Here is a 27,330-nt window from a genome sequence, read left to right on the forward strand (position 1 = left end):
CTTCGCGCGTCAGTGCAGAGTATGACAAGAAAAGCACAACGGTGACTGTCATTTGAACCAATGGTGTCCAAATGTAGAGATTTGCTACTTAATTAACGCAATAACAGGTGCAGCTATGTCATATGAACCAGCCGCTGTCACTCGTGCTCTCATGCTCTAGCTCTGCTGTCCTTATCTCTGAAAGATAGGGAGAATGCAGCGGGGAGGCGGCGTCAAACTTTCTTAACGGTCTTGCAGTTTACAAGTGTTTAGGTTGCAAGTTGCTGCCTTATAAAATATGGTAAATTTCGCAAACATTACAAACTGTGATATGTGATCACTTCAGCCTATCCATCGTGGGATCGATCAGCTGATAGGAGCAGTAAGAAGGATTCAATTTTAAGCGAAACGACGTCCTTAGTACAATCGTGAAGTGTTTAGCGGAATGTCAGGAGCCGAATTCACAAAGTTTTTCATTCTTAAGTGCGCTTTGCCGTTGACTGGCCACCTTTACCAATAATACGTCCAGTGTGAGGATTGGCCGGAATTTTATCTTACGGACAATTCAAGCGTAAGAACGTTTTCAGAATATTGGCCCAATTTACTCTACGCTCTTCTGTACTGCGATAGTTCGGCCGAATTCACACAGGTTTTTTGTTTGTAAGTGATTCCGCTAATATGTCTGTCATCAATATTTGCCAGCATTTGACCTTACAAACAATTTTAGCGTGAGAACATTTTTGTAAGAACGTGTCCTTCGTTTTCGTTTTACGAAGGCTGTTCCAAACATATTTGTTATTCTGTCTTCTACTGCGTTATCTTTCACCAATGGCGGCCGACCACTGGAAAAGTGCACTTACGAACGAGGGCCCGTATTCACAAAAGTCTCTTGCGCTAAAATTATTCGGAAGAGAAAAATTTTAGACAATACTGATGCTGTACATATCATAAGCAGAGGTGGATGACTAATTGCAAAGAGTACTTATGAACGAAAAGCTTTGTGAATACGGTTCGAGAAGCTTTGCCGCACATGTAGAAGTTTAGAGAGCACCTGCACGGGCACTCGCACCACACTACGGTCAAAGTACATGCGTAAATAAAAATGATAGAAAATTCGTGGAACTTTTTTTATTCCTTTCAGAATGAAAAGAGATGGTGAGTGTGAGATGGGTGCGGTCTTGACAATCTTCAACGTTACGTGTCAAATCAAAGAGAAACGCTAGAAAATGCAAACATGCAAGCACAAAACGAGGTATGCTCGCATGGCTGACATTCTGTAGGACGCTTAGATCGCGGGTACGAATTCCCAAAGCTTTTATTTCCTAAGAGCTGTCTCTCATCAGCCGGTCACCTTTGCTAATATGTCCAACATCACGATTGGCTGGTTTCTGCTCTTAATAACAGTTATAGCGCAAACTTTCTTTTGTGTGTGAGTACGGCCCACAAATCACTGAGCGAAGCCGACAAATTTCCCCCTCCGTTAACCAGCCCTAGTACAATTAAGCTTCTCGAACAAAGCACCATGTACGTGTTGCAGATGGAGTGAATGATTCCAAGAAAGGTGCAGCAGTTTTTGCGCGAAGCACTCAGCAGAGCCAAAGTCATGGGAGATTGAAAAGCGTAAATATTAAGATGGGTGCTATAGGCAGAAGTCCAAGTGTATACCCGGTGTTTCAACGAACGCTTTCAAAATAAATTAAAAAAAATGCCAGTGGCAGATAACACAAGTCTTGTTGATGGGCTGGTCTACTCGAAAAGGCGGGCATTACCTACACAAAAACTAAAATCAATAATCGATTAATTAACAAAAATCACAAGTTAAGTATTTAACTAATTTCCTTATGGCACATCTTAAAAAATGTTTGCAAGTGTTCGCTGAAACACCCTGTGTATTCGGAGCAATAGCAGTTGCATAACGAAGAAAAAAAAAGACGAATTTTGCTAAACAATTTCGTTGCCTTTCTTGTTCACTGTAATAACAAATGTATTATATATGTCGTTTGTCGTAATACATTTGGACTAGTTGGTGTAGATTCATTGTTACTTGAGTACAGCACGACGCTACAGAACGGGAACGGGCATAAAAGAAAGGATGGGACAAGTGTTGACTCGAAACTGCGAAGGCTTGTTCAAAGACACGTGTTATAAACAATCAAGAAGATCACGGGATCGCATGAGCAACAGAACAGGTGCACACGCGTGCAAGGCATAAAACAGGGACTGAATTCACAAAGGGTCTTGTTCGTAGGAACTTTTTCAGGTTGGTCGGCGTCCTTTGCTAATAATATGTTGGCTGCCACTATTATACAGTTTTTGTTCTTACGAACTTATGAACAACAAACGAACAAAAAACACAGAAGGCGCTCATACGCGGTAGGTCACGCAATAGCCCCCTGCGATGGCAACCCCCCCCCCCCCCCCCGGCGAATGTTTCAGAGTTATCACGCCGATCATCTCATGAGTGACGAACCCCCAAGCGACGGTCAATAAGGAGATACAGTGATATAATATAAGATTGGTGGACACGGGCCCTGGTCGTAGGGTCGACAGTTCGTGTTCACAAAAAGAAAGAAAAACGTTCTTATGCTTGAATTGTTCTTAAGAGGATGTGCCAGTCAATAGTGGTGTTAGACATATTTTAGCGGAGGCTCCCAACGAATGGCAAAAATCACTTACGTATGAAAAGCTTTGAATTCGACCGCAGGTTTACACAGCCGTTTGTTTTATAAGAAGAGGTGTTGGCCAATCACGACAGTGATCGAGATGACAACGAAGGCAATGGCCTATGTTGAAGAACCGTTACGAACAATGATCGTCGTGAATGTGATCTCAGGGCCAGTGTTTAAAATGCATTCGTAGTTTACAGGTGCTTGGAAAATGAACCGTCATAGAATCATAATACTGGACATTATATTAGCCAGAATAGTCGCCCAATGAGAAGCCGCTTCTGCGATCCACAATCTCTAACTTCGCCTTCCGAGTGCACTAAGGTTTTCGGTCATAATAATTGTTTATAGACAATAAGGCCTATATTAACATGTACATTATATCATTGCCAGGCACAAGGTCTCACGTAATCGTTATTCTGTTCACCGCCTTCCCTAATGCGTTACCCGTTTTCACGGTTACGGCCTTGAATCTCTTTTTCTCTTCCCACTCGTTGCTCTGTTGGTGGTTCAGGAACATTCATTGATCATACTCTGTCCAACGTCCTCTCCCCTCCTTCTGCATTCGTTCTTCAAAATCATTTATCCACAGCTCTCTGCTTTCTACGCGTCAATAACAAAAGTTTTGTTAAACACATGTTTGATCAAGTTAAATTTGTAGAATTAATATCTAGCTCTTATTGGTCATCTGTTACGACAACGGACAATGTTGAGTCCCCCCCGCAGCTTACACAAACTTTGTTTCAATAATAACCAACTGCATCCACAACATCTGTTCAGTGCCACAAACCGTATTCCTCTCCTAGGAATCCTTGGTTAACAGTAGGATTACTTAATAGCGTTTGTAAACAGAGAGATAACAGAGATGAGAAAGGCAAGGAGGTTAACCGGAAGATATATATTCAGTTTGCTAGAGGGAGACGGAAAGATCTTTAAAAAAAAGATACAAAAAGTGCACACAAAAGAAAAGAATGGGAGAGGGAAAGAAAAGAATGAAAAAATACACACACACACACACAAAGGAACGCAGGAGTGTCACAGTCGTTCAAGCAGGTCGCTTGACCGGATAAACCTCAGTAGCCCCTTCACCGCCTTCTGGTGTGAAGGTCGCATCAGCCGGCACTCCAAGATCGTCCGCTAAGGAAGCGGCCGGTCATCGAGGCGTGCCAACGCCGTCACGAGCGACTGTCTCTGGGATCTCCAGAGAGGACAATGACGGAGGATATGTTCGATTGTTTCCTCGCTGCCGCAACTATACCAGGCAGCACTGTCAGTCATTCCGATGCGGCAAGCAAATGCATTCGTGAAAGGCACTCCTAGCCATAGTCGGCAGAGAACAGTTGTCTCGATTCCGTATAGTCTAGGTGGAATGCGTAGTCGGACGGATGGGTCCAGGCGGTGCAGTCGAGTATGTCGTAAAGCTGGCGTGTTCCACATGGATCGTGTGACATCACGCGCTAGTATGCGAAGCTTTGTTGCTTCGTCAGTTCTTGATAGGGTGATGAGTTCCTTCACGGCATCTTCGTGAGCCCTCCAGCAGCTTCATCGGCATTTTCGTTGCCCTTGATGCCGCAGTGGCCTGGGACCCCCTGAAAAGTTATGTGATGTCCTTTCTCTGCTAGCTGGTGATATAACTGCCTTATTTCTAGCACAAGTTGGTCTTGTGGTCCACGACGCAAAGCGGATAGCAAACAATGCAGGACTGTCTTCGAGTGGGTGAATATGCTCTATCTTCGGGGTACACCTTCATGGACCATGCGAAGTGCGCTACGAAGTGCAGCAGGCTCCGCAGGGGTCGACGTTGTCCGGTGAGATGTTTTAAACTGAATGGTCACGACTTTTTCGGGAAGGATCACAGCTCCTGTAGATCCGTCCACAGTTGTCGATCCATCAGTGAAAATCTGGAGATTGTCCTTGTATGTGCGTAAAAAAATATAGCTTACCGTATATAAAAGAACTAAAAGGCACCCACTTAATTTGAGCCTAAAATATCGCTATAAACAATACTCTAACACCGTGTTGGAATCTCAGTGCTGACGCCCGTTATTGCAAATGGGTCGCAAGCCCCAAGGGTAGCGTTGGCCTGGCGGCCTGGGGCACAACTGGAAGCATCCGAAGGTCCCGGCAAAGCATGAGTCGACTGCTAACAGAACAACTTGTTTATTCTAGCATCGCAAAAGAGCGGCCGGTCAGGTCGACCGAAGTGGAGAGACGGGAGAGCACGTTACTCAACAGAAGAAATCGGAGCCTCTCTCTTGGCGTCCGGGGGCAGCTGCTCTTATACTCTCGGAGTCGAGGGCAAGAGGAAGGCCTCGTGACGAGACCACGTGACGGCGGGGCACGGACAGGCTGAGAGACACGTTGAGACGAGTGTAGTGACGCATCCGCCAAGCCGGCGCCGGTCAGACCTCCTCGCTTCACAATTGGGGAGCTCCTCTCCCCGGCTGCCGCGCTTTGACAAGCGTGGGCACACACACACACACGCACACACGAAGACACGTGGCACTGAAACACGCCTGGACGCGCTTGGCGGGGAGGCTTTGCGGCAGCTCCGAACGGGCCAAAATGTCCGCCGCTTTGAACGAAGCCCCGGCGTCCGTTGCATCCGCGCCGGCTATACCGCGCGTCGTAGGCGAAACGTAACAACCGTGAATACACTGATAAATAATGCGAAGAGTTGGTACCAAAATGACATTACTCCTTTTAGTTCTGACATAAACAAACAACGGCGTTTTATCAATTGTTCTGCTATAACTAACATTACTCACGAAGGATTCATCACGTCTGCCCCAGTAGACATCGCTAAGGCATTCAGTGAATACTTCTCCACCATCCCTGTTCCATCTGTTCCCTCAGACAAACTTGGTCATTGCAGTCAATCATTTTTTCCCCACAGCACCTCAAAGGTAAATAGTGTAATAATCAACCTCAAAAGCTCTAGTTCTGGTTTAGATAACTTTCATGCGAATCACTTAAAACTGTTTTCTTACGTTATTGCGAATGTTCTCGCCTTCATAATTAATCTAATTTTTCAAACGAGTTTTCTAGCACGATAAAAGTAAGTAAGGTAATCCCGGTATTTAAAACGGGTGATAAATCAATGATGTTTAATTACAGACTAGTTTCTATCCTTCCATTCTTTAGTAAAGCTACTGAAAATCTGATCGACATTCGTCCGTCTAGCTGCACTGAAAAATTTTACTTGTTTCACCCTAAACAATTTCGATTCCGTCACCGGTATTGAACTAACCTTGCTCTTAATTACTTTACTGATAAATGTAAAATCGAAATAGACAAAGTCAACTACCTTGGCTCTGTTTATCTGTAGAGTTCACTAAAGCTTTTTATATAATTAATTATTATATTCCGTTTTCTAGACTTGCTTCTTACGGCATAGCAGGAACCCCTCTAAGCCTCTTTTAACGTTGCTAATCTGGTCGTGAGCAAGCATATACATTTCAGGCGTTTCTTCTAACAAAAAAATAATTAACATCGGGGTTCCACAATGCTAAATTATTGGTCCGATTTTATTTTTATTATATATTAATGATCGACCTAAATGTCTAACTTTGCCAGAAGGAAGCATCCTATATGCCGATGACATCACTCTTCGGGTAACCATCTAAAACTCATAACGACATTTAATGCTGATCGTATAGAGATCTCTACATAATGTGCTAAAAATAAACTACTAATTAATCCTACCTAAATTAAGTTCGTCATTTTCAGTTCCAGGCCCACTAAAGACTCGCAAGTTATCCCAATTATTATTAATTTACATGCTATCTATCCCTCCAACCACTGTTCGTTCCTTAGTATCGAGCTTGATACACTTAAAATTTAACTTAAGCATTCATGGACTACAAAGAAAGACTTCATGCGGTATTAGGATTCTACTCAAAGCTAGATGTTATTTAGATTTACATACTCTGGTTACTCTATACTGCACACTAATTCATAGCCATCTAAGCTATTGTATAACAGCCTCGGGTCAAATCTATCACTTCCATCTTTCTTCCTGAGAACATGTCCAAAATAAAACCATTCGTATTAGCACTAGGAGTAATCACAGATCGCATATTAATGAACTGTACCACTATCTTAACATACTCTGCATTACTAATCTTGTGAAATTTAATGTTTACATATTTGCACATCGAGCAATGGAAGACCATCATCTTCCGAAAATGGTTTTCATGCAAAAACTTGCCGATACAGATGCTACACATCTTTATCTAAACAACAATTTTTGTTACTATCAGAAGTCCGCACTAACTACGGTACTCAAAGGGTTGGTTTTGTTTTAATTAAATTGTGGAATTTCTCGTCTTGAAATAATAAAACTGCTATGTCTGTGTCCTCATTTAAACGCTTGCTTCATGATTTTATTTGTAACCAATAACACGATTTGACTAGTGAAATAACCGGACCTTTATTGTTTTATGCTAAATAATGACTGTTTATTTAGTGAAATAGTTTTTTTATTATCGTTCTTTTTGCTGTTTAGTAGTTTTACACTTCATGTAACATATGAAATTTTTTTAACATATGCCCGCCTATTCATTTTACCAGAATGAACTTCAAACTAGTTCGGAAATTCGGAAAGCCGTTCACACGGAAAATTTTTTTTAACAATATACACTGTATAGAGAGCGAGGTGACAGCGATGGCACCGAGGAGGAGGAGACAAAGCGGAGGAAAGACAGGGAGGTTAGCCATTGTAAGTACCGGCTGGCTACCCTGTGCTGGGGAAAGGGGTAAAGGGAATAAAAGGAGAAAGAAGAAGAAGAGGGAAAAAAATGGCACCGAACTGTATAGTAAAGACTAAAGGAACGAAAGCCTCATGTGACGCCGACCGCAAACGTTTAGTGCTTATAGAGCAGGGCCCGTATACACAAGAAATTCCTTAGACTGGAATTGTTCGTAGAATGGAAGTACTTACGAAAGTAAGTGCGTGCGTGCTTTGAGGAAATGTTTTTCTGATTGGTGTTAGCTCTGTCAAGCTAGAACAGCGAAGCGTTGAACAGCTGTACGGATAGCATCAGCTAGCAGGTAGCAGAATGTTTTTAAAAAATTAATATTTCCAGTCTTTATAGACCGCATAGGCATTTAGATATAAAGCTTATAGACTGCATCATAGCCAATATGTGCACCCTATAAGGACTGGTGGCCTTACGCTTTTATTCGACTGTTATTTACGATATTTCTATAGGTTCTTTATATCGGGGGAAAAAAATAAGAGGCAATTCGTAGTCTCTATAATATATCTACGAGTAATCAGTATGCCGCTAAATGTACTTTTATACGAGGAATTCATAAAGCCTTCAGGTATGGCAAGAATGTCCATGAGGGGCCGCGCCACCCTCGCACTGCAACAACTTCAAGGAAATCACGACAGCCAATGATGCCATAGCCAAAGCTCGCGACGATCCCAGATGCATACGAGCGGATGGATGGGTAAAATTCCCTGCTGATTACCCGACAACAGAACACGCATTTACAAAAAAAACAAAAAAAAACTGTTTCCACTACATCTGTTCGTAAGAGTAGATGTCAGCCAGTGACGATGTTGGACATAACAATAGTGGAAGCGGCCGGTCACTTGGAAGGAAAATCATTGTGAATTCAGCAAATGTTTTTACGTTGGGTTTGTTCGTATCAGTAGATGCCACCTGATTGTGATGTCGCACCTCTTATTAGTGAAGGCGGCCGGCCAACAAGAAACAGCACTTGCGTACGAAAGGATTTGTGAGTTTGGCCCTTCGCGTTCGTAAGTGCGTCCGCTATTACTACGTGTATCGCGTCCGTTTTAGCTAGAATTGTTAATTCTAGCGTAAGAACGTTTTGTGAGTACAAGCCCGTGAGCCGAATTCACAAAGGTTTTCATTCGTCCGAATATTTTGTCATTGGCCGGCCGTATTCGTTAACAACACGCTTGCTATCAGGAATGGCCAGCGCTTGCTCATGCTAACCGCACTCGCGTACGAAGTTGTTTGTGAACCTGAGCTCGGGTCCCTATAGGTACAGCGATTTAGTTTTGCTCTCTGCCTACGCGGCAGCGCCATACGTGTTATGAGACAGCTGCTCAGAGCCTTCAACATTGGTGTCACGTCTAAGGAACAGATGGTATACCTCGCGGCGCGCCTGCGCACCAGCGCGTGTTCGCAACCGCCAGAGCTCCTTGCTGGCCACAATATCACAGACACATCACACCCTCCAACTCTGCCGTTATCCTGCCTGAATTATGTTGTGTGTCCCAGCGAAATTTCACTAACTGTGCTATGCCAGCGCTGCTCGGCACGGCAGTGCATCTTCGCGAAGCGCCAGCGACGAGCCGCAGTCGTAAAGCGAGCGCGGCTATGCTTCGGTGAGCTCTGACTAGTTGGTACGCATGCAAGCAGCACAGCCAAGTGCACACCCATAAAAGTGAATAAGTAATAGCGACGTAACATAGGAAGCGATGTTGCACGTCTGGGCATATTTAAACGAGTTTGTTGCTGACGTCAACCGTAAGCGGATTAAGCTAGTGAGCATCACTTTCTCTTTTTGTTATTCTTGCACTGTTTCAAGTGCGTTGGCAAAGGCGCAGCCTCAAGTGGGGCAACATTAAAAACAATGAAACGTGAATCGATAAGGCGGATAAGTGCCGTGTTGTTGGAAATCACCATGTTCCCGGTTATGAATACTGAAAGAAAAAAAAAAGACAATACTCCTGGGATGTGGGCATTGGCAACCACCGACGTTTCGAATTGTGTCAGTGACTATAGCAAAGGCTTTCCACTGCATTAGTTGCAGTCTAGAGAAGTGCTCACCAGTCCGCCAAACGATGGCGTCGTGCTCACTTTCCTTTATTTATTTCTTCCCCGCCGGTAGAACAGCGTATCAAGAGTAGAAAATGCCTCGCTTCGTAAAAACATTATCACGATTCGTCAACCCTACGCATACGAGAAGCTGTGTCAGTCTAGGCCCAGATGTCCCCAAGGACGCCCTCCTGACACTTATATTTTGTTGTCTCCTTGCCATCCATACAATGACAGTTAGAAAAGTCGGTGGCTAGCCTAAGAATTCCATGTAAATTCATAAAATGGCCCCTCTACTTGGTCTTCTGTGCATCCGCCCTCCAAAACATATTTCCTGAGAGAACTCAATATTTCAAAAAGGTTCGTCTCCATCATGTCGTCCCGAAAATGAGCGAGCGTGATTGGCTCGCGCATCAATACCAATACTACTTTAGTTACACGGCTGTGCAATGCCCTGCTGCAATCTTAGACTGTAACTGATTACATTATTATCTGTTTTCTGGGTCGTCTTTCACTATCGCCGTATGGCGGTAAAAGTTAATAATAGATTAATGTCCACAATCACTATTTGAAGAAAACCGCATGATACCTCTATAGATGTGAGTAAATTTCTATGCTAAATTTACACAAAACTTTGCATCGAAATTCTGAATGGCTCCTCGAGCTAAGAATACCCGCGACACTCACCGTTGACCCCAAGCCGCTTCACGAGAATTCCGCCTTATTTCACTGAACAAGAGTTACCTTACTCGCTCGTGGCCGCACCTCAATAAAAAAAAGTTCCACGCTGACTCAACAATAGTTTGTTACACCACTCAGGCTATGAAGGTAAATCAAGTCTTTGCAAATTTCTCGCTACCGAGTAATAGATTTGGTTAGCACAGCAGGCAACAAAAATATTCTGCTTTCGTTTCACTTGTGTGCATTCATTTGTATAGTGGGTGGGGGATGATGAAGTACTTCACTTGAATCTCTCGGACGTCGCTCTTTGAAAGGCCACAAAAAAAGCTCGTCGTCTGAACTTGTGTCGAAGTCTATCTACACTGGACAACGGCACACACGCAAAGAAATAGGTATGTTCAGATGCCGCTGTCATATTTCACATCACACCCCGCAGAGATTCGGTGCACGAATAGAAAAAGAGTGACACAGGAATAACGTTGTCCCTAATAGACACGTAGAAACAACAGCAAAAAAGTAAAAAAGCAAGCTTATGTTACCTCCAGCTTGCCCTTTCATCATTCGGGAATACAGCTTTCAATGCACCGAGGTATCATAAATCGAGGATGCAGCGCTCGTCGGGGGATGCTGTACACACGCGCTTGTCTCCCTGTTGCCGACTCGCAGTTTATCCGCACACACTCAGTCCGCGGCTGCTCCCTCGCTTGCTCGATCCCCGTTCGGCCGAAGCGACGGGGAACGATTCTGAAAGCGTGGGCTCTCGAGACCGGCGCCAAAAATTTCTAGAGTACAACATCTCGGCCTGGCTGCGACAGGAAAGCGATGGCCACGCCGAATCCCTCTTGCAGACAAAAATATCCAAGGCGAAGATTACGAAAGGACGCGGAGTGCGTGTCTGCGTGCTTGCGAATGTGGGCGGACTGGGCAGGCAGCTTCAATCACAGACCGCGGGCGTCCGCCCTCGGGCTGGCTCGCTTACTCTGTCCCCACCCGACGAACATCGAAACTTTCATTTCCGCAGTCTAGAAAAGTGGAAGGGATTCCGCTCTCCGCGACGACAGCCGGGCAGTCCGTTTCGGCGGCAGCAGCGTCTCGCAAGCGGAGGCTGTGATGCGCGTCCGTGCGGCCGGCACATGCATGCCGCACTGGTGGACAAGAAAAGGCGGGGGAGGGGGGCAGCGGGATGTGTATATGCACGTGGCTCGAAATTGAATTCCCTGCAACTGCGTCCAGAGAAACCTAGGACCCCCATAGAGTTTACACGAACACCTCGCGAACTCGCGCAGTGATAGGACTCGGTAAGTATAGTATGTTGTGGAGAAGTTTCGCATGCGTACTATGTTATTCACAAGGGGGTGGCTGAGGTAGGCAGTTCGCTTCATCGGCTGCGAAACACGAATGCACCCTGTAGACGAGTCTATAAGGTTATCGAAGCGCCGCTGATTACTTGCTTGCTTGCTTTTTATTCTCTCATTTTGTCTCTTAAACGTTTAGCGACTATTGAAGCGTGGTTTCCCGTCTTTATTTCTTTGACAAGGGGGTGGGGGAGTCACCATTCTCGGTGAATTGATTTTATTAATAATGAAGCAATGACATGGTCGCAGCGTATGCTACTCGCCGACGTTTGAAATTTCAAATGATTTTGCGCACTCGTTCGCTTTTCTGAATTATAATACCCGCTCTTGTTGCCTTTATGTATTGTATATATTTACTGAAATGACTGGTATGGGCTCTTACATCCGGTTTAAGCGATTTCTTGGGGCCTGTATCGCGCAAATCTCGCAACATCTATATATATATATATATAGTCGCAGCCATGAGCAAACACTGACACCAAGCAAAGCATTCACGGGAGAAATAATTTGTACTTTTCATTGAAGTGAAGAAAACTATAAATAAATGGAAATGAAAGTGGATGAAAAAGCTGCTGTCAGAAAGTGGGATACGCACCCATGTGCACATCATCGCATTACGCGTGCGATCAGGCACGTACCCAGGATTTTTTTTCGGGGGGGGCCCACCACCTCCATCATCATCATCATCATCATCATCATCATCATCATCATCATCATCATCAGCCTGTTGTATGTCCACTGCAGGACGAAGGCCTCTCCCTGCGATCTCCAATTACCCCTGTCCTGCGCCAACCGATTCCAACTAGCGCCCGCGAATTTCCTAATTTCATCGCTCCACCTTGTCTTCTGCCGTCCTCGACTGCGTTACCTTTCTCTTGGTACCCATTCTGTAACCCTAATGGTCCAACGGTTATCTAACCGGCGCATTACATGACCTGCCCAGCTACATTTATTCCTCTTGATGTCAATTAGAATATCGTCTATACCCGTTCGCTCTCTGATCCAAACCGCTCTCTTTCTCTCTCAACGTTATGCCTAGCAATCTTCGTTCGATCGCTCTTTGCGCGGTCCTTAACTTGCTCAGAAGTCTCTGCCCCATATGTCAGCACTGGCAAAATGCACTGATTGCACACCTTACTTTTCAATAATAATGGTAAGCTTCCAGTCAGGAGCTGGCAATGTCTGCCGTATGCGATCCAACCTATTGCTATTCTTCTGTGAATTTACTTCTCATGATCAGGGTTCACTGTGATTAATTGACCTAGGTAAACGTACTCCTTCTTAGTCTCTGTGGCCGACTGGCGATCCTGATCTCTTGTTCCTTTGCCCGGCTATTTATCATTATCTTAATCTTCTGCATATTAATATTCAACCCCACTCTTACACTCTCTTTGTTAAGGTCGCCAATCATTTTTTGTAACTCGTCTGCATTGTTGTTGAATAGAACAATGTCATCGGCAAACCGAAGGTTGCTGAGATATTTGCCGTCGATCTTGACTGCTAAGCCTTCCCAGTTTAATAGCTTGAATTCTAAGCACGCAGTGAATAGCTTTGGAGAAATTGTGTCTCGCTGTCTGGCCCCTTTCTCTATAGGTATCTCCCTGCTTTTCTTGTGTAAAATTAAGGTAGCTGTAGAACCTCTGTAGATATTCTTACGCGAAGGACGAGTCAGTAAGACGAGAAACTATTTACAGATTACATTTACAACAACGGTTGCAGCGCTGACCGGTTAGATTCACAGCGCGAGCCCAGTTCGTTCTTCCTCCTCTTTTCTGGAGTGATGGCGCCTACGTGCCTCGTTCAAACAAACAAATACCACACGCATGTAGCAATATTTTCCAAGCTTTTTACGTAAGCGTTCTGTACTCCTTGATCACGTAGTGCCTGTACGATTGCTGGTATCTCTACTGAATGCAATGCCTTTTCGTAATCTATATAAGCCACATAGAGAGGCTTATTGTACTCTGCAGATTTCGCGATAACCTGATTGATGACATGGATGTGATCCATTGTAAGGTATCTCTTCCTGAAGCCAGCCTGTTCCCTTGGTTGACAAAATCCAGTGTTGCCCTTACTGTATTGGAGATTATTTTGGTAAATATTTTATATAATACTGGGAGCAAGCTAATGGTCCCATAATTTTTCAACTCTTTAACGTCTCCTTTTTTGTACACTGTAAAAAAAATTTTCCTTACTTTACAGAAAATTTGCTGGTAATTTGTGACCGAACACTCTTCCGTAAACTAAGAACGGTCATTTCCGTAGAACGGACAACTGTAAAAGAGAGACCGTAATACAAGATACGAGTGCTTCTGTATCTAGAAAACGGAAGACTCTGTATTCTGAATCTGTACTATAACCGTTAAAGTACGGTGCTTCTCGTATTCAGAAAACGGAACACACTGTATGCTGAATTTGTACTATAACCGTTAAAATACAGGTGCTTGCCGTATTCAGAAAACGAAAGACTCTGTATGCTAAATCTGTACTATATCCGTTAAAGTACAGGTGCTTCCCGTATTTCATCTTGCAGAGCATATCCATTGTTCGAAGAATGTGCCATCGGGGACAAAATTGCCCAGGACGTGCGAGAGTCGACCGAATTTTATGGTGCACTATTTGCTGGGATCAGCCGTGCTACCATCTGCGTTCGGAATGTGCATACGTGACCCACTGTTTTCAGCGGTCTTGAACAGAAATGCAATTTGGTCAACGCTCGCACTTCCAGGGTACTTTTGTCCACGATAGTACATCGCCTTTAATGCAAATTTCATGAAGGCAGCTCATAGACAAAGCAGCAGGTCACCATTGAGAAAATTGTCTTGCCAACACACTGACATGGCTGCAGAGATAAAACACTTTGCACTTTGTGATATGAATGCACTGCATAGCATATATACACAAAGGTGCAACATTTCAGTCCTCAAGTTCTTAGATCACAGAAGCAACTTTATTTTCTTCAATCACTCGTCTTGCACTTCTTCCTGGTGAAAGTTGTTCTTGACCCAAAATGCTTGCAAGGATAAACTTGCTGCTGTTAGGAGAAACAAATAGTATTCGTGAATATCCATCCTAAAGAAAGCGGCAAAAAAGTATAATCACAGAACACGACAAAGCAGTAACTTCTGTGTTAGAAAAACATGTAAGTAGACCAACATTGTTGGAACAAGGGATGTTGCTATAGCCAACATTTCGACATAGGTGCTTGTCATTAGGGTAGCAAATGTTTTCCTTGGCTTTATTGTTTTGGATTGTGCATAGCTCAGTGGCCCCTAGCCTCATTGGGGGAGAAGAAACTGGTGCATATAATAGGTCAAGAGAAGCCAAAGTGTTAAAATAAAGGAAGGAAGGGTGTGCTTAGCAGTGGTGATTGTGATGGAGCGGGTATGAGCGCTACTGTCAGTTCTTGCAAAGAGTAGGGGTGACCAAAACAGAAAATGATGTACACATGTAAGCAGCCATTAATCCAGTAGACCTAATCTTCCGAGAAGACAAAATAGGTATCAAGATAAACAGTTTGCACTTTTGGAAAAGGAAAACGAAGAATTAAGGAAAATAAATTTTGTATCAAGATGCATCTGGTTAAGATCACTGTAAATGGTAAATGAAGGCACATTACGAATATATATTTTGCTAAAAGCCGATGAAGAAAAGATATATTAACGAAATATTAAAAAATAGGGACATTAAAATTAAACTGGGTATGACCATAAAACAGTAAAGAACAGCCTGTGGAAAAAAATGGGATGGACAATATGATAACCAGGTGCAAGATTACAAAACGTCGAGCGCTGTTTATATTCATGCTGCTGTTGCAGCTTCAAGTTTCTGTCTTCCTGTGGAACCTTTGTCTTACTTGAACAAGGAAATGGGTCATTTTTTAAACAAGTCAGTTCATATGCAGTTCAAAGCTTCAGCATTATTATATTGAAAGAAAATATTATGGTCAGTTCTCCTGGGTGTGCTTTCATTCACCAGTTATTTCCACCGGTGTAAGCTCAAAATTTAATCGTCTAAATGGACCTTAGCTCCTCGCAAACCATTAGCTGGTCTTTTTTTCAACACAGATGCCTGCACATTATATGTGTTGGCAGGAGTGCTAGCGAACTACATTAAACTTGTTGCCACAACCAAAGTGAAACTTGGTAACAGTGAAAAAAAAACCAGCATTCCACAATATTGATTCAAGTCGTCTGGAAAAGTTGCTTAAGTTAATGTACACCCCCCACCCCACCAGACACAATTATACACCACACTGACTCTCATGGTGTCAACCATGCTATTATAGCACTAGCCATCAAGTAGGAGAATTAGAAGATAAGAGGGCACAATGCTTTTTGTTAGAACATCAAATGTGCTTTACATAAATGCTACATTCCAACTAACAAAGGAGCAGCTGACAGTGACCAATGCATACGAAAGCTAATGACATTCTGTGCAGCAGAATGTTGACGATGAGGTGGTATGCGCACAAGTGCACTCATTCACACAAAATGACATCCTGCAGACAAACCTTGTGCCAACATTACAGTTTGAAAAACACCACAGTGGAAAGCAAAGAGTGCTAAATTTGTTGAAAATTACTAAAAATTATTCGATTATTCATTATCCTTACTGTTCGTTAAACATTCACAGATTGTTCCCTACGGGTGCTGTAAACTGCTTTTATAGTGGTAGCAACAATGATCAGTGGCACAGACAAGAATAAATGCTCATGAAGTTTATGCAAGAGTATACCCTACAAATTACACCCCATTTCACATTCCAATGTGGTAGAAGAGGAAGATGAAAAAATCTTTCTCGTGGAGGATGCATACCCCAGAACAGAAGAAACAAGTGTACCCCAACCATTGCTGCTGCCGATGCCTGTGCACTAGCAGTTACATATAATATGGCAGTTACAATTGTGTTTTCCAGAAGCACTGCAAGCTGCTGCCAGTTTACCAGTACAGAGCTGTAATAAATTTAGGGCAAGTTAAAGCTCTCTAATGGATTCATCTCATATGACACAATTGGAATGCAATATTCTGCAAATAAGTGAAGAGCGATGTGCCATCCCATACAATGAAACACCTTTGAAGAATCTGAATCACCACCTGCACTCTTAGGCAGTTACACCCTTTGGAGTGCCCCTTCTGCCACACAACAATAATCATTATCTGCCTTGATGTGTTTCCTTTCTTTAAAACGCCACGCCCGCTACTTTCCTTTCGGGAATGCTATCATGCTGATAACGCGCATGCCGTTCGTTACTGGAAAGTACAGGGCTCGCAGCGTTAAAGAAAGGAAACGCAACAAGGCAGATGACGATTATCGTTGTGTGGCAGAAGGGGCACTCCAAAGGGTGTAACTTTGCCTAAGAGTGTGGGCAGTGATGAGGTAAAAGAGTGTGTTCTGTGTAAAGTAGTGCACCTGTATAACCTAAAGCTGTGGAGAATGCATTTAGTATCAGCTGTGAAGGTTTCTAATTTTAATTGCACACAGTAAAAACCTCCACGCAGTTTTGCAAAACGCGAACCCCCTACCTTTTTGTTGTTCAAAGGCAATGACACGTAGGGCCATAACATGTACATTATGAGTTTTGTTCCCAAACAATCAAAGTGAATAGCACCACCTTAAGTGTTATGTGCCTTCTGTCTCACATTTTCTGTCAAAAATTGTTAGTGTCAAATGCTGCGATCGGCAGAAAAACGGATTTCTGGAGCAATATAAAGTATTAAGTACCGTGATCTCAGTTCTTTCACTGCTGTTTAAGCATTATCGGGTCTTAAAGTAAAAAAACGAGAAATAAATACACGCATCTTTTACGTCACAACCCTCATGAGGCATTTAGTAGTCTGGATTATAAAGGATTCCAGATTTACAATGCAGGACAGATTTTATTCCACTGAAAGAATGGCATCATGCCAATGATTCTGCATTTGGTGCTATATTTATTTGTATTTAGTTCCGTTGGAATGTGTGTGTATTGTCAGCGATATTGCTTGACATGTTTTAGATTGTTTTTAAACAGGTGAATTATGCAGCATAAGAATGATGTCAGCAAGAAGCAAGCATCAAGAAGCACTGTCACTCAATGCGCATAGACTATCAAACGCAAGAATTATTTGGGATGATTTAAAATTCTGGCATTGGAACGAAATGTCTTTTAATCTATATATAAACTGATTATTCACTCTACTACCACTACCTCTACCAGAAACATTCATAATCATTATCCTATCTATGCTACATCATCCTAGCTAATATTCAAGCCTTCATAAGCTGCTTTTTTTACTGCTAATTCTCTGTGGGAAAGAGGTGTCCGTATGAAGACCATATCATATACTTATTACCCATTTTTTGATAAATGATAAGGGAAAAACTTCACACCAAAAATGCGTTGAGCTTGAGCAAGTTCTACGTTTGAAGCTGTTGATTCTTTTTTCCCTTTGCCATCATTGACCCACCTGGTTAGCTAAGTAGACACAAAAGCTGCAGGAGAAAGGTAGGGGTGCCAAATTAGACTTGTGCCCCAGGGGACCTTTTCACGGTCACTGGAGGAACTGCCTGTGGCCTCGGCATCTTCCTTGAGGGCCATGACCATGTCTAAGAAACCTTGTCTCCACAGGCTGCATAAAGAAGGATAATTTTCTGAGCCAAGTCTTTTTCTTAAAAGAACCCATTTAAGGTGTATTCGTGGCTTTGCACCACAAAACTGACACATGACTGGCCACTCAAGACACTTTATGTGTATTCGCAGGCTTATTCCTAGGAAAAACACTTTTATGTAGCACACAATGAGTAACAGTAACAAAAAAGTGTATAAGGAGGCTTTCATATTGCTCTACAACTTTTCATTGACACATTTAATTTAATTATTTGAGATATTTATTAACTAATTAAGAATTATGTAATTAGGCAGAATGCAAAATATAGTCATAGTATCTCCAAGCGACGGCAAACAACATTACCTTCATTTTGTCTAGTTACATCGCATTTACATATATCTAAATCTTGGTGCACGATAGTTAAGACACCCTGTAGATCAAAAAACAATATTACAATTTTCATAATCATCTCTTGCGTGTTATTGGTGGCTATGGCTGCTTCAAGTTATTCTTTCAGTACGGTACAAGCAGTTTTGAAGTGAAATTGTTTTGCATCGAGGGCGGTAATCTAGAAAATCAAGCAAAAGGTCAAGTTGTGTTCACTATTCAGATGTTTGACTAAGAAGCTGCAGGAAAAGGAAACAGGACACAACACCTAATAAACAATGCAAAATTTGAAAATTTAAACTGAACAATAAACCAGTTTTTGAAAACACAGAAAAAAGCCAGCAGCTTACGTCGAATACACCCTTGCTATGTACTCCAAGTGAAGTTGTTACCGCAATGCTTGGGCACCATATGAACGTAACAATCAACAACTTTGAGCAGAATATTAACACCACTAAATGAAGTGGCCTTTGAAGATTCTTGATCTGAAATCCTCAACGACTTGTTCTGGCGTTTAATCTCTCGAGCTCAATCTGTATTCTCAAAAGCTGGCTCTCGGCCATAATTTCTCTAAACGCAACATCAGCTTAAATCTCAAGATAGGGTTGACCTGTAAATAAAGTGGATAATGCATGGCAAACATCATGAACACTCTTACATGTTAACCAGAGGGTTCACTCATGCAGCCATGAAATTGTGATGCAGACACGATATATTGAAGCTGGTTTTGTGAAGTGTTTCATGCTTCCAAGGCTTCTTCTCCAGTTGTGAAAGCTGTCTCCACTAGCTAAATAAGCGATGAGAATAAAAAAAGAACTTCAACATGGTCACAATACGTTGGCCATTTGCAAGTAAACAGCAGCCTTTTTGGGCGCCCAGGTTGCCTGGTGCAAATCTACTATGCCACAGTACTTGCGTTACCCAGTACTAGCCACTTTAAAATGCAATGTGTTCAGAGCCCTTTCCCTCTGTTTTTTTGCTTTGGAAACAGTTTACCATGTGTTCAGTAGGTGTCGAGAAAGGGGACAGAAAACACTGTGCACCAGTGATTTCTAATGTTTTGCTGGATGCAGCACACCGCACCGGATGCAGGTGAAGCCAGTGGAAATGCGGTGTCAAGCAGGCGCTTGTCCTGGAAGCAGGGCATATGGTGGACTAACTAGTGCGTGGAATCAGATAATATTGCTGCCGAAAAACTTTTCTTTGTGGTTTTTCACATTTTAGGAGGTCTCTACATGTCTGGTAAGCGCTTTTATGACAATCTGAACCCGTATACGATAGTGTTCTCTTACATCAAGTTTTTTCTCATTTACCAATGTTTCCATTGCACGCCACTTATGTTAGCTACACTGTAGACACTGCAATGGAAAAATTCTGGACACCTCGAAACACTGCTTGGGTAGTTTATGGCACATCAGGCAGGCATGTTAGGGGAAGAAACGCCACACACCCGTGCAAACGAAGTGCTGCCGCAAAGTTGTGAAGCACCAACTTCCTGGACAAGGTTGGCTTCAGTCGAGGGTGCTCGATGTGCTGTCCATGCCCTGTAGTAGAGATCAGTGGTGTGGACCCTTTTATACTGGCTGTCTTTTCTGGTCGGAACCTTGGCAACAGCTTCCACCATACTTTTTTGAACCTGCAACATGTGCAGAGAAAGTCACATCACTGTGCGTTGATTGTATGGCTTTATTGTTCTACACATTCTATCAAATCATTAAAAAATACAGTTCGCACATTTTTACTACTGTATATACACAGTCTAGTTGCTAGACACGCGAAACGTTACCATCCCTCTGACAGAATGCAACAATAGAAGCGTACACTGTAAAGCTACACTAAAATTTAAATTGATGTGACACCGTATGAGCATACAGTATGCTTACTGTATGCTCTAGCCCTGTGTCAAGTAAAAGTTAATTGTCAATCATTTATGGTGTATTTCTACTTATTCTGGGTCATCAAACTGTACAATCAATGTTCCAAGTTTACACATTGTTGGCTTTTGATTGACTATGTGATCCGTTTCCTACTTACACATGCAGTAATCCCACTGTAATAAGGAAAAAGAGTTAGGAAAAGAAATGCCATGATAATCTTCCACATTTGCTGAGGGCAGTAACAATGGCCAATAGCATGTGGTTGAAGCTACATAAATACTCAGTTTTCACACAGCTTAATTGTTCAGCAAGTAATAAAGAGGTACGCTGTGCGCCTCTGCATAACCAATAAAATCTGACTACTTGACACTGTACTAAGGCTGCTGCTTGATAGTGTTTGGCAGTTCGGCTTTGGTTTTCTGATATACAGAACTGTTTAGGTGCCAGTAGTTTACTTTGCGATAAAATGGAACTTGGAGCACTGGTCATTTGCACATAAATAATGCGACAGCAAATATAACACAAGGATAGGAATATGGGTCTCTTAGAAAAAGTACATACACATTATGAATATAATGTGATGTGATGCCACAATGAAACAGAAAGCAACGCATAGAAGTGGACGGCACTTCCATGCCACCAAGGTTATTGGACAGACAGTACTTCAGAAGTGCCCGCAACACAGTCAAAGAAGGCAAAGCAGCATTTCTTTGCGTTCAACACAATGCCTTGGCGGGCTAGTTGGTGCGAATCCATAAATACTTTGTTTAGCGCAAAACAATGGACACAAGAAAGACGACCAGCACAAGGCGCTACTCTCAACTGACATCACTTTATTGCGTCACTCCTTTATATATAGTAGAATCTAGAAGAACATGTGCAGTGAGCACCATGTGCAGGGACCACCAACAACCGATCACAAGAGCGCACTCATGCGACGGGATCCAAAAAACCATATTGAGCACCGCACAAGGTTAAAGAAGGCACACTTATGCACCACTTATGCACTGTGACCCCAATGACTGTATGAAGAAAGCTTCCGATAACTCTCGGGCGGTGGTATCACAGCACTTTTTCAAAATCATAGTATCACGAAACATGGCTTTGCACTTCCATATTTTACAATGTTCAGCCAAATGGGAACCTGTGCCTGTTGGTATGGATCGCTTATGTTCGCAATGTTTCGCGATACTACGATTTTGAAAAAGAGCCGTGATACCACCGCCAGAGAGTTATCGGAAGCTTTCTTCATACAGTCATTGGGGTGACAGTGCATTAGTGTTCTTTCTTTAACCTTGTACAGTGCTCAATATGGTTTTTTTGGATTCTGTCGTATGAGTGTGCTCTTGTGATCAGATGTTGGTGGTTCCTGCACATGGCGTTCACAGCGCATGTTCTTCTAGATTCTGCTGTCTACAAAGGCGGGACGCAATAAAGTGATGCCAGTTGAGAGTAGCACCTCGTTCTGTCGTCTTTCTTGTGTCGATTGTTTTGCGCTAAAAAAGCAATTATGTATTCCTTGTGTGTGTTTGAAGACAGCTCCACACGCAGTAGCGATTCCAGTATTGCTGCCCAGTGGTTTAGCTCGCCGCAGCTTGAAGTGCCACAAAATATAAGGAGAGAAACCTACATTATAGTTTTGTTGCAGACAAGAATATAACGTGAAGTGCATTCTGAGGCCAGAAACTATAGAAAAAAATTTCGTGATGCACCACTGTGCAGGGTTTTATAGCAAATTCAAATACATTTAGTGTAAATATCACACTATGATGGTACACAATGGTGGTAATCTGTAATAATATAAAAGGTGCCTTAATGTTACAACAAAAGTTGACATTACTTAATAATAGCCCTGTAAAATTTAGCATGCAGGGGCACCACTTGGTTAAACAATAGTCATGTAATGTCTATGTACACAAGTATTGCCCATGCATTTCTGCCATTGTCCAAATGGCATAAATGAATGGGTAATACTTGTATACATAGATATTACATCTCTATTGTTTAACGAAGTGGGTAAACTATGTCTGCCTCATACAAGATTAGAATTAAACCATAAATTATATATAGTCACCCTAACAGTAACACCTCAATTGAACTTCACAGTAAGTAGACGTCACCTATTCAAAGTTTATATGTTGAATGTAACGAACCCTCATTACAGCAGCGCAGAGCATTCCTCACATTTCCTTACGTACTCAGAATTCAGTCATCACCGCAACACATATGCTACAACATCGTCACACAGTGCAACTCACGCTTACACTACAGAAATAAACCAAACATGTTAAGGCCACTTGTACTGCAGTATGAGCAATAGTGTCGGGATTATGAAATTCCAAACATGTTAAGGCCACTTGTACTGCAGTATGAGCAATAGTGTCGGGATTATGAAGTTCCCCACGAAGTCCTCCAGGTTGCCAAGAAACCAGAACGGTTGGCCCCGTGGTACGATTTCACGCAGTTGTGCGACTGGACATTAACACATTTAAGGAAAAGAGACACTCCTCACGACCACATTATACAAGAATTCCGTGCTCTTCAGGACCAATATCAAAATCACATGCAACTCTACACTGATGGGTCCAAAACAAAACAACACGTGGGTGTAGGGGCCGTAACAGAAAATTCGGAAAGAAGTATTCGTCTACCAAAACATGCCTCTGTTTTCACTGCTGAAGTTTACGCTGTATGGGTTGTAGTGAAAAAGATTATCACTGGCAAGCACAAAAACACAGTCATTTACACTGATTCCTTAAGTACACTGAAGGCTCTAAACCTAAAATCTGAGTGTGAACCCCTGTTAGGGGACATACTAAACATGGTCGCACTTAACAAATATGGGAGATCAATCCACTTCTGCTGGGTACCAAGTCATGTTGGGATACCGGGTAACGAAGCAGCCGATAGATATGCATCGATGGCAGCGAGCAAAGTGATAACAAACACAACACTTCCATACAAAGATAGCATCCGCGCGATTAGAAAAGCCTTAACGGCGAAATGGCAATGCGAATGGGGCCATTGTGCTGACAACAAACTACATCTCACGAAACCCATAGTTGGCGAGTGGAAGTCATGCTACCATCAGGAGCGCTTCATCAATGTAGTTTTATGCCGACTACGCATTGGGCACACACACCTCACCAACAGTTACTTACTTACAAAAGAAGACACACCAACATGCGAGAAATGTCAACAGCCACAAACAGTTATGCACATATTACTCACATGTACGCAGACTGAAACACACAGACGAACACTTTTGCACAAATTATATCAACTACACATACCTTTACACCCTGCTCTAATTTTAGGTGATGATCCGCTAGTCCCATTATGTGCCGTTCGTAAATTTCTAGACGACACTGGATTTTTTACATAAAATATAGATTATTGACAAAGCCTTTTCCTTCACTAACTGGATTTTCAAACACCTCATGTTTGGCGCAGCATAGCCTTAGCCGCTTTTGCGCCATTAAACCCCATTTAACTAACTAAGTAAGTAGACGCCTGTTGATGCCAGCCTCCCCCAATGCTAAACTGTGCTGCATGCTTTACAGAGAAATTATAGTGGTATCACTAAACTGAAGCTATTCAGGACTGCAGCATTGTAGAAGACATCTACAAATGTCCCATTTCATGTGTAACAGCCTGAATTGCTTGCACATCTTACCAAGTGCAAATTAATATTACTTCTCCTTGTTTAGCATTTTTGCCTGCTAGACCACAATTCAATGTCATCAATATATTAACATATTACCTCAAAGAACCTGATTTGGCTTATAGATTAACACCTTCGCATACTGCCACAGCTACACTCTGTCATATGCGTTGCAATCATAAAGGAGTGCTTGTCCACCAGCACTCCAATGTCACTAACAGTGATCACCTACACAGCTTGATTCAGGTGGCAGGTGGCAGTCATGATTCAGGTGGCAAATAGCTAAGAGAAAGAAAAATCCACTCACTTTGAGAGCTACAATACTGCGATAACTTGAGAGAGATGGACCTATTGCAGGCAGCAGACCTCTTCTCAGCTCCAGCACAACAGCAACTTGAATTTCAGTAAAAGAAAAGGATTGATTAGTAATGATAAGTTACCTTGTTTTTGCTGAGTATCAATACAATCTGACTTTCATGCATATCCACTCTCCGCTTTATAATACAACTGAATTATTCGTAAAATAAAAGAGTCAATGATGATACCATTCGCTTCTCTTGTATGTCCAATTTTTTTCACACTGATACCCCGTTTACTGCTTGCTTACTGACACGAATGCCTTGACTGCCCCGACATCATTCGAAGCAACACGTCTTGCTGCACTGCAAAAAGTTGCACCGAGGAAACACAGCAGAGCAGCCAAAGCAAAGAACTTTTGTTTTTCTGGTCACAATTAAAACGTGCACCCAAGCAAGAAAGTAACGATCACGGGTAGTGAGCGACTGCTATTGCCTCGAACGTTTATTTCCGTATTTTAACAGAAGTTCTTGCATCGGATACAGTATGCCCTCAAGCCAATACAAGCGTCAATACAAGTGCGCAACTGAACGCAGTGTTATTCTACGCTTTTAACACGAGTGAGCAAAAGGTTAGGAGTACCTCACGGAAATTGCGATCGAGCCGATCGCGCTACGACTGGAATCGATCTGAAAAGATAGGGTGATCCCTTTCCCCATTCATGCGTCAGTTTTGCCCTAAGACGTTGCATAGTGGTCTTTTGAAACAATATATTTCTGTTCGCGACACCTGCTTACCACACATCACTTTAACACCTACGTTATGCAAACCAAATAAGATTAAAATGGGCTTACCTCATGAGCAAGTTACGAGTGCGCGTAGACTGTTGAACACCCGTTGAGAGCAAGCAGGATATATCCGTGTCCAAGCGCATACGTGCACCCAAACACAGGACAACTTCTTCGATGCCGCAGCGTGCAGAGTTTTGTACACGAAGTGAAAGACATCCAGCGCAAATATCTCCGCGCGATGACGGCAAATGACGAGCGCACAAGCGTACAAAACACAGCGACAAATTCGGAACTTTGCCAATTCGAACGTGCCGAGAGCCAAGCAGCGTAACCATCCATCGTTTCTGTTCTTCGCTCCCGATGCGTCAATCTCTCTTCCTTGGAGTCTTGCTTCACTCTTGAGTACAAATCAAGAAATCTTTACGGCAAATTAACAACTTTTACAACACGACACGAAAAATTTCGGCTGACAACACATGTGCAGCTCCGTCTGCCACTCCTAACGGACGCGCAGCGCGTGCCACACTCTGTGAGCGCTGAAAACAGAATCGGTTTCGTTTTCGCATTTGTGCTCTAGTTACTGTATTGTATCAGTTCAACGAGCACAAGCTAGCTTGGCACGCTGGAACGACACGTGCCTTTCCTTGCCCTCTATTTCCACTACCCCCTTTGCCTCGCTCTGGTATAAAATGCCCAGCGCAATAAATATAACAGTTCACTGTGGTCTTGAAACGCCTGCTGTTGGTTTCTTCGACCGGGACGCGGTCGATACAGTTACTGGAACTGCAATATAATTGCTTGACAATTAATTGAATTCTAAAAGAGGAGAACACTTTCTCTCCCACAAGTTAGTGCGTTTTATACAAAGGGAGAGAGAATGCAAGAAGCAGAAAGGCAGGGAGGTCAACCAAAGCGTTCGCTACTGGGGATAGCTAACCCTTGTGCTGCAATGAAGTGCAAAGCAATGCACTGCGATGCGTCCATAATCTCTAGTATAGTGATCATTGGTGCATGTAATGAACGGGTAAATAATGAGTTGTGTCATAACATTACCCATATATAAAGCACATGGAACTAATGGTGTTGCATTCTAGGTCAAAAAGAAATAAAGCTTGAATCGTTACATCTCGGCACTGGGCATTCCTTCTTTCCGTATTATTTTTTTTCTTCTTTTTGACAGTACACACAGTACTAGCACGGTAATAGGTCCTTCATCTTCAGTCACCTTCCAGTAGTTTACACACATGTCGGTGCATGTTCTCGTTCTTTATTCTACCGTACAAGAACGAGCGCGCTTACCGGTCTTGGTTCAAGATGAAGCGCCAAATGTTTGCGATTACATCTTATCGCAAGAATTAACACATGAACAGTGAAGATTATGCGTAATCGATTTGTCTCAATGAATGGGCAGTTATTGTCAGAGACGAGATATTTTGTAAACATTATGGGAATGAGTTAAACCAACTACATTGCAGTTCAGCAATGCCCTTTGACACTTGGGTTAATTGCTTGCCGCATTCGAAAATTTCATCCGACCGTTGTACTTGGATCTATAGGCCGCCAGCCCCCTTCGAGACCATTTGTTGCAAAATGTAAATGCCGTTACGGTCATTATACCACTCCCTGCGTTTCGGTACTGATTTAGAGTGCACACAATTTTTGGCGTATACAGAGCACCAATGTCATTCCCAGTGCACCAGCACCTGAATGCTGCAAGCTTGTTTACGTATGCACCTATGTCCATGGCTCTTCGTTCACTTAAACTACAACTATTAACTACAAAGCGCTTAATTTGAGAACATTGCGAGAACACGCATATATTTGTGCATATGATCAGCGAGGCCCATATGCGCGGCAAACTGCGACCGTAATAGAAGATGCGTATATATATTTATACGATCTGTTATTGCAGCTTTTGGTAGAAGGCTAGCTCTCACATTCTGTACGCGTCCTTATAATGCGTACAGTTTGCGTGTTCAATAAAATATTGTTGGCTGAAACTTTACGAGTACGAGCGCTCATTCAGACAGCTTAAGTTTTCTCACAATAATATGGATGTTCGCATAACAAAAATACGGAATTCTGTCTGTTTCGTCCAAAACAGTGTATAGCCGTACATATGATTACAGTGAAAATGTCCGTAAAGCTGAAAACGGAGAGCACTTTCCGTATATTAACGGCAGATTTTGCCGTATTTTTGAAATATGACATAGTTTCCGTATTTTTACGCTGCAGTTCTCCGT

General features: G+C 42.7%; 1 protein-coding gene and 1 long non-coding RNA gene across 4 annotated transcripts in view; one reads left to right on the top strand and one right to left on the bottom strand.

The window, feature by feature from the left end:
* LOC126547956 (RYamide receptor-like) overlaps positions 1 to 27,330 on the top strand; it is a 428,248-nt gene that overhangs the window by 326,891 nt on the left and 74,027 nt on the right. The gene's annotated exons all lie outside the window — the stretch shown is intronic.
* Positions 14,410 to 25,577, bottom strand: LOC129380946 (uncharacterized). The gene is made up of 5 exons (XR_008609185.2): positions 25,151 to 25,577; positions 24,307 to 24,392; positions 19,909 to 20,094; positions 17,931 to 18,092; positions 14,410 to 14,515 (listed from the first exon to the last, which is right to left on the bottom strand). It is a non-coding gene; the product is annotated as an uncharacterized lncRNA (long non-coding RNA).

The sequence above is a fragment of the Dermacentor andersoni genome, chromosome 1, assembly GCF_023375885.2.
Source record: "Dermacentor andersoni chromosome 1, qqDerAnde1_hic_scaffold, whole genome shotgun sequence".
Lineage (NCBI taxonomy): Eukaryota > Metazoa > Arthropoda > Arachnida > Ixodida > Ixodidae > Dermacentor > Dermacentor andersoni.